Here is a 14,845-nt window from a genome sequence, read left to right on the forward strand (position 1 = left end):
GTTTGTTGTTTAAAAATGGATTTAATGCATTCTTTATTTGAAAGTTCATTTTTAATCCAGTGATTTAATGTGAGTTTATGTTTTTGATTTGTTGATTTAGTTTGAATCATGTATGTTGTTGTTTGTATTGTTGTCTCTTTGTTCATTCATTTTTTGGTCTAAGTTAACTAGGATTGGTTCCCGATATGGTTAATTTACTTCCATTAATTTTGAGTTGTGTTGTTCATCGTGTTCATGTGATTTGTTGTTGAAGATTGTTGAGAAATTGGTCATCTTGGCTATATTTTGGTTAAGTTATGATTAATTGATTGTTTAGAGCTGATGAGGGTAGTATGGTAAATTGCAGTACATTCAGGGGTAAAATGGTAAATGCAATAAGGTCGGAGGGGTAATTTGGGAATTGAACATTATTGTAATTCTTTATGTTAAGCATGGGGGACAAAATATAATGGGGAGGTGTTTGATATAATTGTTTAACATAATGGGGGACAAGACAAAATGTAATGGGGAGGAATATTGTATTTGTTTATGTTAGACATGGGGGACAAATTATAATGGGTTGGGAATATTGTATTTATTTAATGTAGGCATGGGGATTTCTTTTAATTAAAAAAATAATAAAATAATAAAAAACAAATCTGAAAATTTCGAAAATTTTGCTATAAATAGAAGAGAAAATTTAGGAAGAAGGGTGGAAAAAAAGAGAGGAAAAACTAGATAGAGAGAAGAAAAAAAGAGGGGGCGGAGTGAGAAGTATACACCCGATATACATTCTGGATACACTGAATATACAGGGGCAGAATTCATTTTGGAGAGTTTTGAAGTTGAAAAAGAATAGTTACTGCTTCATTGCCTCGCTTAAGATCTGAAATAGTCAGAACCTTCCTGCCTTTTACTTCTTCTCTATACTTGGAGTCGTTTATAGTCTCCTGGGTTTTCTGCTATTCCTACTGTACTGGTTTGCGGTGTTGCTGAATCTGCTGTTGCTGTGTTATTACTGCTGCTGACTTCTCCTTCTTTTGTTCTTGTACTGCTGTTTCCAGGTACACATTTGTACAATCTCGGCTTGAAGCAAAAATGAAATATTAATCAGGCTTTGTTCCTGTTGAATTCCTCCTGTTTAGATTTGTGGTTGAATATAATTTTCTTTTCTTTGTATAAAAATGTAGTTGATTGATTAAATTAGTAACGATGTCACATATGTATAACTTCTTCATCTAATAATGTTAGTTTAAATTAATCAAAGAATAGTTAATCTGTTTTGATATTATGGTGTGTCAATCTCACGTTTTAGTATTATTGAATAATAGAATATAGAATGAAAGCAGTTTTTCTTTGTACAAACTCGGTCGCAATTTTCCATTCGCATTAGCCGTAAACTAATAACTAATAAGTTACGTTTTTAGCATGTAATTAATTAAGAGATTTTCTTTTATTTTAGAGACGAACTTAATAGGAAAATATAGTCACTGTAGGTTTATCCTTTTAAATAAAAATGAGACGAGCCTCGACAAACAAAAATGCACAAGCTGCGGGGCCCTCTAAATGTATATATTAAAATACTTAGAATTCGGGACAGGCCGTTTAGCGAATTTTACGGCCTTCCCAAAATAACAATACGCTAGTTGCTTTAGGCGCACCTTTAATAATTTAACCTTCTTAAACACGGGTGCACATTGATGTGACCCAAATCCGAATCTCAACGGAGTCAAAATGTGTCGACGACCACGGGTGCATTGATTGTGACGTGGTTCGAGATGCATTTTCACGACGTTGCAATTCTATAAAAATAAATGATAATAATAAAAGCGGTTTAAACTTAATAAAAGCACATAAGTCACAACATGTATTTAAATCAGATATTTAGCCATTATAACAATTTAAGCGACCGTGCTAGAACCACGGGATTCGAGGGTGCCTAACACCTTCCCTCGGGTCAACAGAATTCCTTACTTAGAATTTCTGGTTCGCAGACTTCATTTGGAAAAGTCGAATATTTTCCTCGATTTGGGATTCAAGATAAACCGGTGACTTGGGACACCAAAAGCCAAACCTTTCCCAAGTGGCGACTCTGAATTAAATAAATAATCCCATTTCGAATATTGTCATTGGAAAAAACTCCTTGTACCCTCGCGGGGGCGGAAAAAGGAGGTGTGACAGCTCTGGCGACTCCGCTGGGGACAAATGACCCAGAACCACTGGTTCAGGGTTAGAAATTCGAGCATAGATAAATTGTTATATTTGGCTTTATCTGATTTTTGCATGTTTTGAGCCTAATGTGCTAAATGCTGCTTTTACCGCTTTGATATTATCTGAACTGTATATAAATTGTGCCGAAACCTTTCTCTTCTTACCTCCGGGGATGTGCTTACTGGTTGAGACTCCCTATTCTGTTAGTGTCATACCCTAAATAAAAGAGGCTCGGAAAGTTTCTAAGTCGGCTGGCCTTTTGGTTCCTAGAAAGGAGCTCCTTCCTCAACTCGAGTTGTCCACTCGGGTACACTGTCTAGAACACCGACCCAGGTTGTTGAACATAGAATAACGTGACTTCATGCCAGATCCCTAGTAGGAACGCTTATTTGCTTACGTTGCATTTGACTTAGGGGACTCAACACAGGGGTTGGGTCCGTCTAGGACTAGCAACCTGATATGAAAAGACCATCCTGATGCATCCTATTTGTTTTTCGTGCATTTGTTTTGTCTCGCTGACCGGTGTTTGAATATTATGAATATTGTGAAATTGAAAAGAAAAAAAAGAAATAGCGGTTAGGGAATTGATTGTTTATTTTTGAAAAACCCAATACCCAAATACTGTCAAAACTCTGCCGAAATTTTGAGAAAATGAAAAAAAAAACGTCTTATTAGTTTGTTTTATTAAAAGCAAAGGAAAAATAGAAGGGGAAAAAATCGTTGTTCTGTCTTGGTTGTTCAAAAAAAAAAATTGAAAAAAATAAATAAAATAGTTTGTTATTTAAAAATAGTTTGTTTTGAAAGCGGTTTTATTATTTGTTGCAAATATATATATATATATATATATAAATCCAAAAGTTTTTCTTTATTTCCAAAAATGTATATATATCTTTATTTGTTGCAAAAATATTTGTCTTGCCAAAAAGTCTAGAAAAGTTTTTTTAGACTCCCAATTTTCAAAACAAAAATCCAAAAATATTTTTCATTATTGACTTCTTTAGAAAGTCTTTTTAATTATTAAAAAAAAACGAAAATATTTTCCTTCTTCTTTCAAAATTGAAAACAAAATTCAAAATTCAAAAAAAAAATACTTTTAGAAGCATTTCTTTCATTGAAGGTAAAATTCCAAAAAAAAAAACATTTTCTCAGAAATCCTTCTTTGCAAAAATGCTCCTTTTCTTCTTTATAAGTCTTTCCTGCAAAAATAAAATAAAATTAAAAAAAAAAGAGTTAGTTCATTTACTTATTCATGATCTACCCGAACTACGCGGGTTTGATTCTCACCGGATGTGAGATACGTAGGCAACCCTCATCGAGTCCAACCCCACCTTTTGCTAAGAAAGCCAAAACAAATAATAATAAAAAAAATATGTCAAATTTTAATTTTTGTCATAAAGAAGTCGGGTGACGTTTTATCAAGACATAGCCGAATGTTCCCGAAAGGGACGCCGGAAGGCTGACTTTGCATGAACAGCCACCTTCGGGTCATTTTTAAGAGTTGGTCCAGTTGACCCACACAGCCTTAAAAATCCTCGTCCCCGAGACGTTGAAAGGCCGTGTTTGCAATATTGACTTTTCTAATTCGAAAAACTATAAAAAGAGTCATAAATGAGTCAAGTGATGTTGTTTTGTCATAAATAGTCGAATGTTCCCGAAAGTGATGCCGGAAGGCTGACTTTGCATAAACAGCTACCTTTGGGTTATTTTTTAAGATTTGGTCCAGTTGACCCACACAGCCTTAAAAATCTTCGTCCCCGAGACATTGAAAGGCCGTGTTTGCAATATTGAGTTTTTTAATTTGAAAACGATAAAAAGAGTCATAAATAAGTCAGGTGATGCTATTTTGTCATAAATTGCCGAATGTTCCCGAAAGGGACGCCGGAAGGCTGACTTTGCATAAACAGCCACTTTTTGGGTCATTATTTTAGATTTGGTCCAGTTGACCCGCACAGCCTTAAAAATCTTCGTCCCCGAGGCACTGAAGGGCCGTGTTTGCAACACCAGGTTTTTTTGTAATTTGAAAAGAAGAAAAAAAAACAAAGAGTCAGCGGTCAGGTGAATACCGTTTGAAGTTTGTCATGATAAGCCGAGCCAGATTCGGCCGCGTCTTAAACCGTTCTTGCCGAAATAGCCTTAGAGTATCTTTCAATTGTCGAAAGGTTATTTTCGTAAAAGAACGGACAGGTTTGTAAAGTGTCATAAAATAAGCCTCATCGGCCTCAAAATTCATGTGAAAGTTGGAAGGGGTCACATTTGCAAAAACAACCATTTGGTTAAAATTAGCAAACGGAGGAAGTAAGTTGGCCATTTGTTTTTGAAGTTTGCAAATCTTTTGATTAGAATACGTGGGTTGTTTGATTTTCGAGTTTGTAGGTCATCTTCAAACCTTTGAAACCCAGTTTGTTCTAATATGAAAATTGAAAAAATATTTATTATTGTTTATCTTTTATTGCACGAACTACGCTCGGTCTGATTCATGCGGGGTCATGATACGTAGGCAATCCCCATAAGATTCGACCACCACTGATAATAAAAATAAAATAAAATAAAATAAAGGAAAGCGTGAGTGCATCGCATCTCTGATAGAACGGTCTAACTGCTTAGGTGCATTCCATCTCGGATATATGATTATCTGTCAAATGCCCTAACACTAACGTAATGCCTTCCCTTTGCTGTGTTCATATATAGAAAAGTGGTTGGTTGTGGTAACTCCTCCCTGCAAAGCAAAGTCAAAGGACAATGGCTCAGAACCGCAGAACCGAGTGGGTCGGTATTGATGACCGACAACAATTGGTCTAACGGAACAACGGGTTGATAGAAGAAGTGAAAATGCTGAGACAACATGTGGCAGACATGTATCATGCATGGATAACTGGAAAAGCACCACCCCCTCCACCGCCAAGCCTCTTGAACTCTGTCATTACCCAAGCACCCAACACCATAACGGAAGATCCCCCATACTCTCCATCCCAACCCACTTATGGCGGCTTTCCCCGCTACCCGAATAGCTCCATCACTCCTCAATGCTTCTCCGCTCCCCAACACCACTTCTCTCCCCGTGACCTTAAAAGCCATACTCCACTTTCCAGGTACCCGGCTCCACAAAATGCCTACCCACCCACACAAGCCTACCAAAAGCCATCTGGATCAGGTTTCCGACCCTGTCAACATGCAAGAATGAAGAGGTTGTTGAAACGAGGAAAGGCTCTCACCCCTATCGGAGTATCTTATGCCAGTCTGTTTGGAAGGCTAAGGCATGCTGGCTTGATTGAGCCACTCCCCGCATGTACTCCAGATCCACTTGCAAGGAACTTTGATCCTGCAGCGCGATGCGTATACCACTCCAATGTCATAGGGCACAACATTGAGAGTTGTCGTACTTTGAAAAGGGAAGTAGAGAAAATGATCCAAGAAGGGCGGATTGTGATTAATAACAGTGACATGGAGCACTCTAACCCTATCGAGAACTTGTTGACGGAGGTTGATGATGTTGAAGCTGGCAATGGTCTTGGCAGTATTGATGCAAAGCTCAGTGGCTAAGATGCCAGTTTTTGATGAAGTGGGAGGACGCTTCGTTCCTTGGTCAGCAAGAGAGAAGCTTGTGGTGGCTTATTTTGTGGTCATTTCTGTTGTTCGGACTATTAGGGTTATAATTCGGATATTGTCTTGTGTCAGACTGTCTTAACTTTCCGTTTTGTCATAGCGTTTGTATAAATTTTGTCCAGTTTGTTTTAGGATTTTATTCTGGTTTGTTTTGTTTGTTTTGTTATTCAAACCATTTCAACGGTAGTCTAATGCAAAATCCGGTCTTTTATTATTTCCAGTCATCTTTTTGTTTAGTCCTTTAGTCATTTTGTTCAGCGCCCATTCTAGCGACATGACATGCGCACACAGTTTGGGCCTAATCTTAAAAGTTAATCATAAAACCCCGAAAATAAGGACGGTTTGAGAATATTCGGAGCTCGAGTCATGTGGAACTAGGGCAAGTTAAACACAAAGAAAACCGTTAAAAGCAAGATTCGCCAAATTGGCATGAGGGTCGTTCATGATAATGAGAGTGTCGCCCAACGGTGCTTTAGAAATGACAAAAGAAAAAATAAAATGTTTAACATAATTGTCAAGTCCAGCACCATCGGAAGAGACTATAAATCTATGTTCAATTGTGTTGTTTGCACTTGGCATGTTTTGAAGACTGGAATGACGAAGGCATTTTGTTCTGCTACCTAAACACTTTATCCTTCATTACCCCTTTCGAGCCTTATTTATTTTCTTTCATACCCCTCGTTCGGAATCAACGAAAAAAGAAAGAAAGAAAGAAAACAACAAAACGAAAAAAAAAAAGAGAAAAAAAAAAGAAGAAAAGAAAAGAAAAGAAAAATGATAACAAAAAAAAACAAATAAAGGAATTGGGAACTACGTTTGACCTGATTCCTCAAAGAGGATACGTAGGCGCTTCACGGCTCGGTCATAGTTTTGAAAAATGAAAAAAAAATCAATCAATCAAGATATCCAAGCAAGAAGCTGGGGCAAAGGTTGCGCTTGTTGTAAATAAATCTAGTTCCGAAGGTTGTAATTAATAACCCAAAATCGATGCGTTTTGAGCCTTTAATACCCTTTCTTTCTAGCCCTATCCAAAAACTCACATTACGGTCCAAAGAAAGACCTTCTGATCAGTCTTCAAAAGATGCCAAGTCAGACATATGAGAGTCTTACCGGCAAACATAACATTCTGTTCCACAGCAGAAAGGACTCTAGTCCCCAGCAAAAAGAGTCATACCGGCAACACTCCAAATCCCCAGCTGAAAAGTGATACAAATGAGAGAGTCTTATCGGTGAAAACCTTCACAGGCACCATAAGGCGACGAAAGATGAGAGAGAAACCAAAATGAGAGAGACTTGATAGTGAAAACCCTTTGGGCACTACAAGTCGAATAAGATTGAGAATCAGATGGGGAATCGCCAGTTGAAGATCTTGAAAGATGATTGACGGTAGAGGATAGGCCACATGTGCATGTCATGACCATTAGAGTCGGTGTCTGCGTTTGATAGGTTTTTATTTATAGTTTCTTTTGTTAAAGAATCATCTTTTTTCCTTTGTCTTTTTATCCTGTTCCCTTTTATCTTTTTCCTTTCATAGAAAAATTCCCCAATAAAGTCTGTTTGGTCAGAACAAGTGTGAATTGACCTCAAAATATGCCATCAGCTTTACAATTATGCAAGATGAGATCTGGATAGTACATCCAAGTGGTATAGTCAGCAAGGAACAAGCGCGAGGCCAGTGTCAAGAAAGATATCCTCATGCAAAAGGGAGTTGACAAAAGGATTGACAAGTGTCAAGAGGGATACCCTTGCCGAAATCAAAGGTTATAAACCTCAAGGCCAAGGCCCGAGAACGAAGCAAGAAGAGCAGTGGGCATGATTTGGGAAATTCATACTAGACTAAAAGTCGGGGGAAATGCCAGTTTCCGAGCTATGCCACAAAAGAAGAGGGATATCCCCAGCAGAAAGGGATTATCCCCAGCAAATAATATCATCCCCAACAAGTCGTGGAACGCAGAGCAAGGAAGGAGAAAGGGAAAACCATCCCAGTAGGAGTATCACAGCCAACCACCATGTTTTAAACTAATAAATTTTGTTTGATTTGAAACAGGTAAAGGAAATAGCATTGACGACAGAAATGCATGCCATAAGGGAGACTGTCAAACTGGGGCAGAAAATTTTCCTTCCATTTAGAAACTTTTCTGGAAGTCAGGCACCCGTTCAGGGAAAAATAAAGATAACACCAGTCTCAAGGGAAGTGGTCTTAGAACTAGTGTTGACCCCAACATAATAAGTTTCAATGGAGGAAGTTGTTCCCTAGCAAAGGGATGAAACTTGAGCTCAGAAAAGTGAGAGGCCAGCATCATTCCCAACAACCTTCCGAAGAGTGAAGCACCAGTTCTGAAGGAATCAGAATCCCCCAGCAGTGTTATCCTCGACAGCGTTATCCCCAGCTGATAACATTTTACCCCCCAACAGGCAAGTAAATAATTCCCCAACAGTGTTATCCCTAGCAGTTTCGAGGAGTCCAACGCAAGTTTGGTGGAAATCGGTATCCTCAGCGGTTCCTTTCGGGGAAAGGAAAAACGTGCCTCAAGGGAGGTAATATTCGAAGGAAGAAGCCGAATAAAAAAAAAGAAAAAAAAAGGGAAATAGTTTGCAGAGGAATGAAACATCCTACTCAAAAGGAAGTAGTTCTCGAAGGAGTAAGATAACATATTTACTCAGCAGAGTTATCCTCGACAATGTTATCCCCCGGCGGATCATCGAGGTGTAGAAGCATCCTCGACAGAGTTTCGACCAAGTTTCAAGAGGGCCGGACAACCCAGAGTGGGGAAGGGATAAAGGGAAGATTCATCCCCAACAAAATAATCCCCATCAAGTTTTCGAGATAAGACATTTTCAAGTTTTTTTGGGTTCATCCGCCCTCGAATAGGATATTTTGGGTTCATCCGCCCTCGAATAGGATATTTTGGGTTCATCCTCCCTCGAATAGGATATTTTGGGTTCATTCGCCCTCGAATAGGATATTTTGGGTTCATCCGCCCTCGAATAGGATATTTTGGGTTCATCCACCCTCGAATAGGATATTTTGGGTTCATCCGCCCTCGAATAGGATATGTCGGGTTCATCCGCCCCCAAATAGGATACGTCGGGTTCATCCGCCCTCGGATAGGATTTTATCTTCAAAGCTGAAGACATGCGCCCACCTGAATAACGAGAGGAATACTTTTTCGTCTGTTCATTTCATATTTTAGGCGCCCACCTGTATAACAAGGGAATACATTTTGTGTCTTTACCATTAGGCGCCCACCTGTATAACAAGGGAATACATTCTACGTCTTTACCAATAGGAGACGCACTTCCTAAGTCTAGTTTTACCAATAGGAGACGCATTTCCTCCTAAGTTGTTGTTGAAGCCAGGCGTCCACCTGTATAACGAGAGGAATACATTCAGTCTTTATATTTCCAGTGTTGAAGTTGGGAGCCCGCCCATATAACAGAGGCATACATTCAGTCTTTATATTTCCAGTGTTGAAGTTGGGAGTCCGCCCATATAACAGAGGCATACATTCAGTCCTTACATTTCAAGCGTTGAAGTTGGGAGTCCGCCCATATAACAGAGGAATACTTTTCAGTCTTAGCTTAAATAGGCGCCCACCTATAATAATGAGAGGAATAATTTTCATGTCTTAGTTTAAATAGGCGCCCACCTGTAATAATGAGAGGAATAATTTTCATGTCTTAGTTTAAATAGATGCCCACATGTAATAATGAGAGGAATATTTTCAGTCTTAGTTTAAATAGGCGCCCACCTGTAATAATGAGAGGAATAATTTTCATGTCTTAGTTTAAATAGGCGCCCACCTGTAATAATGAGAGGAATAATTTTCATGTCTTAGTTTAAATAGGCGCCCACCTGTAATAATGAGAAGAATATTTTCAGTCTTTAAATTTCATGTCAGGCGCCCACCTACATAACGAGAGGAATACATTTCAGTCTTTAAATTTCATGTCAGGCGCCCACCTACATAACGAGAGGAATACATTTCAGTCTTTAAATTTCATGTCAGGCGCCCACCTACATAACGAGAGGAATACTTTTCAGTCTTTAAATTTCATGTCAGGCGCCCACCTGCATAACGAGAGGAATACATTTCAGTCTTTAAATTTCATGTCAGGCGCCCACCTGCATAACGAGAGGAATACATTTCAGTCTTTAAATTTCATGTCAGGCGCCCACCTACATAACGAGAGGAATACATTTCAGTCTTTAAATTTCATGTCAGGCGCCCACCTACATAACGAGAGGAATACATTTCAGTCTTTAAATTTCATGTCAGGCGCCCACCTACATAACGAGAGGAATACTTTTCAGTCTTTAAATTTCATGTCAGGCGCCCACCTACATAACGAGAGGAATACATTTCAGTCTTTAAATTTCATATCAGGCGCCCACCTACATAACGAGAGGAATACATTTCAGTCTTTAAATTTCATGTCAGGCTCCCACCTACATAACGAGAGGAATACATTTCAGTCTTTAAATTTCATTTCAGGCGCCCACCTACATAACGAGAGGAATACTTTTCAGTCTTTAAATTTCTTGTCAGGCGCCTACCTATATAACGAGAGGAATACATTTCAGTCTTTAAATTTCATGTCAGGAGCCCACCTACATAACTAGAGGAATACATTTCAGTCTTTAAATTTCATATCAGGCGCCCACCTACATAACGAGAGGAATACTTTTCAGTCTTTAAATTTCATGTCAGGCACTCACCTACATAACAAGAGGAATACTTTTTAGTCTTATACTGCAGATTTTGAAATCAGTAACCCCACCGGAAGGTAGAAGGTTACAACAGGAATCCCCAGCAGGAAACAATAGGAATCCCCAGCACCGGGAAGCAAAAGGTTGCAACGAGAGGTCCCAGCACAAATTCAGGCGCATGAGTCAAAAGGAAGAAAAGACGCGTTTTGAAAGAAGCGACTTGTGAACATTAAATTATTCCCAGCATAACAAATCTGATGAAGAGAGCCGTAACCCCAGAGGAACCGCCGAAAAGCTTAACGAAGAAAGCCATGTCCCCAGCGGACCGAGCAAAGTGATGAAAACTGGTATTCAGAAAAGCAAAGGGCCAGTATCATTCCCAAATTCAAGGAAGAAAAGCACCGGAGGAAACACAAGCCGACAAGAAAGCAAGGCAACAAGAACAAATTTCAGTCTAGCCTAGCTTCTTGTTTTCTTTTAAGCACGATGTAACAAGGAGATCGGTAAGCAGTGATAACAGCATGCAACAGCAGTAACATTGCAGTCCCACAGTAGTCCCAGCTACCAAAACTTCCCGAACTACATTAACCTGATTCCCCTTTAGCCAGGGATATGTAGGAAACCATTGAAGCAAAGGTTCGGTTAAATCTTTTTCAAAAAATGCTTCACACGGAGTACTCGGATGGGCAAAAATCGCTCGCTTTATCTTTGCACGAAAACCCTTCGTGTCTTCGGGCAAAGAGGGGCAGCTGTAAGCACGTGATTTTTACCCTATATGAGAATTACTCCCAAAAATTCAAAATAAAATGATTTTCCTTGGTGTGCAATTTTGTGAGATTTTGTGATATTTTTGGATAATTATTTGTATTTGTCTGTGCATGTTTATTTGTTAAATTAATAAAAAATACAAAAATATGTCGCATTTTGCATATAGGATTTAATTCTACAATTGTTAGTAATTAAATTTGTTTTACAAAAAATGAAAATTACAAAAATAAGCATCTTTTTTGCATTTTTAGCATTTAATGTCCAAATGAAAAATTTTATGCTTAATTATTACTTAATTGTGCGTTAATTGTTATTGGTAGTTAATTTGCGCTTTTATAACTTAATTTAGTCCTTAATAATAATTTAAATATTTTTATAATTTAGTTTAAGAAAAATAAAAGAAGAAAAGAGAGCAAAAATACAAAGAAAAATCGGATTGGGCCATTTCTTCAAATTTAAACCCCAGGCCCAAATAATTGCCCAACCTTCCCCATGACCCGGTCCACTTCAAACCGAGTCGACCAGGTCCGCTCCGTTAACCCAAATACCCAACACCCCTTCTTCATTTTTGTCCAACACGAAACAAAACCAAAAAAAAACACAAAAACCCTAAAAAAACTAAAAATGATCCGCCCCCCCCCCCCACTTTGGTTTCTTCTTCTCCAAACCTTCCAAACCCCCCATGGCTGCCCCTTGCAGCTTCTTCAAACATCATCCATGGCCACCCTGCCTAGCCCCTCGACACACACACACGCACATCACCCTCACGACCCCGGCTCGACCAAACGACACAACCACCCTCGCGTCCAAACGCCCCCCGTCCTTCATTAAAACCACACAACCACCTTCAAGCTCGAGCTAGACATCCATGGTCGCCACTGCTGCATCCTCGTCGTCTTCCAGTTCGTTCCCCAGTACATCGTCGCCGCTGCTTCTCCTTCTACCATGGCAGCTGACACTGCTTTTCTTCCTTCGACGAACAGCAGCTCGTCATCCAGTTCGAGCCAAACAGACCCATCACGCTACTGCTACTGCTTCATCTTCTTCAGCCTGCTCCAGCAGCGTTACTGCTGTTGCGCCGTCGTCTCTAAGCTTTGCCATCGTCGACCAGCTTCTTCTGCCTCTTCCCGTTCACGATAACGTCGAACCCGCCGGAAAACCTTCCCAAACCATCATCGTTTTCATCTCCAAACTCCACTCTAACCCGAACCCCATAGCTTTTGTGGTGTTTGCTGCTGCTTCGTCAGGCATTTGAATCGAAACTAACCTCGTTCCTGCTCGCCAAGATATTTGCCGGGCAAATTCGAGTTAGGTTGGTTTCAAGGTTTTCGGGCAGATTTATTTTCATCCAAAGTTCGTCTTGAAGGTCCGTCGTTGTTCGTCGTTTCATTTCCGGTTGGTTGATTTTGAGTTTTATTTTGTCCGTATTTCGTTTTGATATTCTCGAATCTAAAATCGGCAAATGATGTTTTGTTCATTATTTGGTGAATTTTTCAGTTTGTTTCATGTTTTGTTTTATCGTTCTTGTTTATTGTTTAGGTAAAAATTTGTTAGTTTGTTGGATTCAAATTGAAATTTAATTAATTATTTCTTCAATTTGTTTCATGTGTTGTTATGTATTTTCCAGAAATTAGTAATGTTGTTTGAATCATTTAATCCGTCATGTTTGTTGTTTAAAAATGGATTTAATGCATTCTTTGTTTGAAAGTTCATTTTTAATCCAGTGATTTAATGTGAGTTTATGTTTTTGATTTGTTGATTTAGTTTGAATCATGTATGTTGTTGTTTGTATTGTTGTCTCTTTGTTCATTCATTTTTTGGTCTAAGTTAACCAGGATTGGTTCCCGATATGGTTAATTTACTTCCATTAATTTTGAGTTGTGTTGTTCATCGTGTTCATGTGATTTGTTGTTGAAGATTGTTGAGAAATTGGTCATCTTGGCTATATTTTGGTTAAGTTATGATTAATTGATTGTTTAGAGCTGATGAGGGTAGTTTGGTAAATTGCAGTACATTCAGGGGTAAAATGGTAATTGCAATAAGGTCGGAGGGGTAATTTGGGAATTGAGCATTATTGTAATTCTTTATGTTAAGCATGGGGAACAAAATATAATGGGGTGGTGTTTGATATAATTGTTTAACATAATGGGGGACAAGACAAAATGTAATGGGGAGGAATATTGTATTTGTTTATGTTAGGCATGGGGGACAAATTATAATGGGTTGGGAATATTGTATTTATTTAATGTAGTCATGGGGGACAAGGTTTAAAATAAAGAAAACATTAAATAGTGGGGACAAAGCATGCCTTGGGGGAATAATTTCGGGTTGGGGATTCAAGACTTTTCTTGCTATATATATAGGGTCATTTGACACATTAAAAGGGGGGAGGACCAAGATTTGAGAGAGAGTTTTAGGACTTGAACATTAAAAGAAAGATTTTTACACGTGAGCGCTGGCAGACTTTTACACTTGAGAGAGCTTTTAGACTGAAAGAGAGAAAGACAACTTGAACTTCTACTTGAATAAATTCTGTTTGTCTTTTCTCGAGTGTTATTCAAAAATCAGTAAACTACTGCATCTTGTATCCGTCTCTCTTCTGCTTTGACTGCGATTGCACTTTGGTATTGCTGATTTTTCAATCCGTTACTGGGTTATTCTACTGGTTGTTACTGGTTTGCGGTGTTGCTGAACCTGCTGTTGCTGTGGTATTATTGCTGCTGACTCCTACTTTTTTTCTTCTTGTATTGCCATTTCCAGGTACACATTTGTACACTCTCGGCTTGAAGCGAAATGAAATATTAATCAGGCTTTGTTCCTGTTGAATCCCTCCTGTTTAGATTTGTGTTTGAATATAATTTTCTTTTCTCTGTATAAAGATGTAGTCGATTTATAAATGAGTAATGGGGTTACATATGTATAATTTCTTCATCTAATAACGTCAGTTAAATTAACCAAATGCTAGTTAATCTGTCTTGATATTATGGTGTGTCAATCTCACGTTTTAGTATTATTGAATAATAGAATATAGAATGAAAGCAGTTTTTCTTTGTACAAACTCGGTCGCAATTTTCCATTCGCATTAGCCGTAAACTAATAATTAATAAGTTACGTTTTTAGCATGTAATTAATTAAGAGATTTTCTTTTATTTTAGAGACGAACTTAATAGGAAAATATAGTCACTGTAGGTTTATCCTTTTAAATAAAAATGAGACGAGCCTCGACAAACAAAAATGCACAAGCTGCGGGGCCCTCTAAATGTATATATTAAAATACTTAGAATTCGGGACAGGCCGTTTAGCGAATTTTACGGCCTTCCCAAAATAACAATACGCTAGTTGCTTTAGGCGCACCTTTAATAATTTAACCTTCTTAAACACGGGTGCACATTGATGTGACCCAAATCCAAATCTCAATAGAGTCAAAATGTGTCGACGACCACGGGTACATTGATTGTAACGCGGTTCGGGATATATTTTCACAACGTTGCAATTCCTTGTAGAAAATAATAATAACAATTATGAAAGCGGTAAAAAGATAAAATTTGCACATAAGTTCATATTTGTATAAAA

The sequence above is a fragment of the Nicotiana sylvestris genome, chromosome 2 (assembly GCF_000393655.2).
Source record: "Nicotiana sylvestris chromosome 2, ASM39365v2, whole genome shotgun sequence".
Taxonomy (NCBI): domain Eukaryota; kingdom Viridiplantae; phylum Streptophyta; class Magnoliopsida; order Solanales; family Solanaceae; genus Nicotiana; species Nicotiana sylvestris.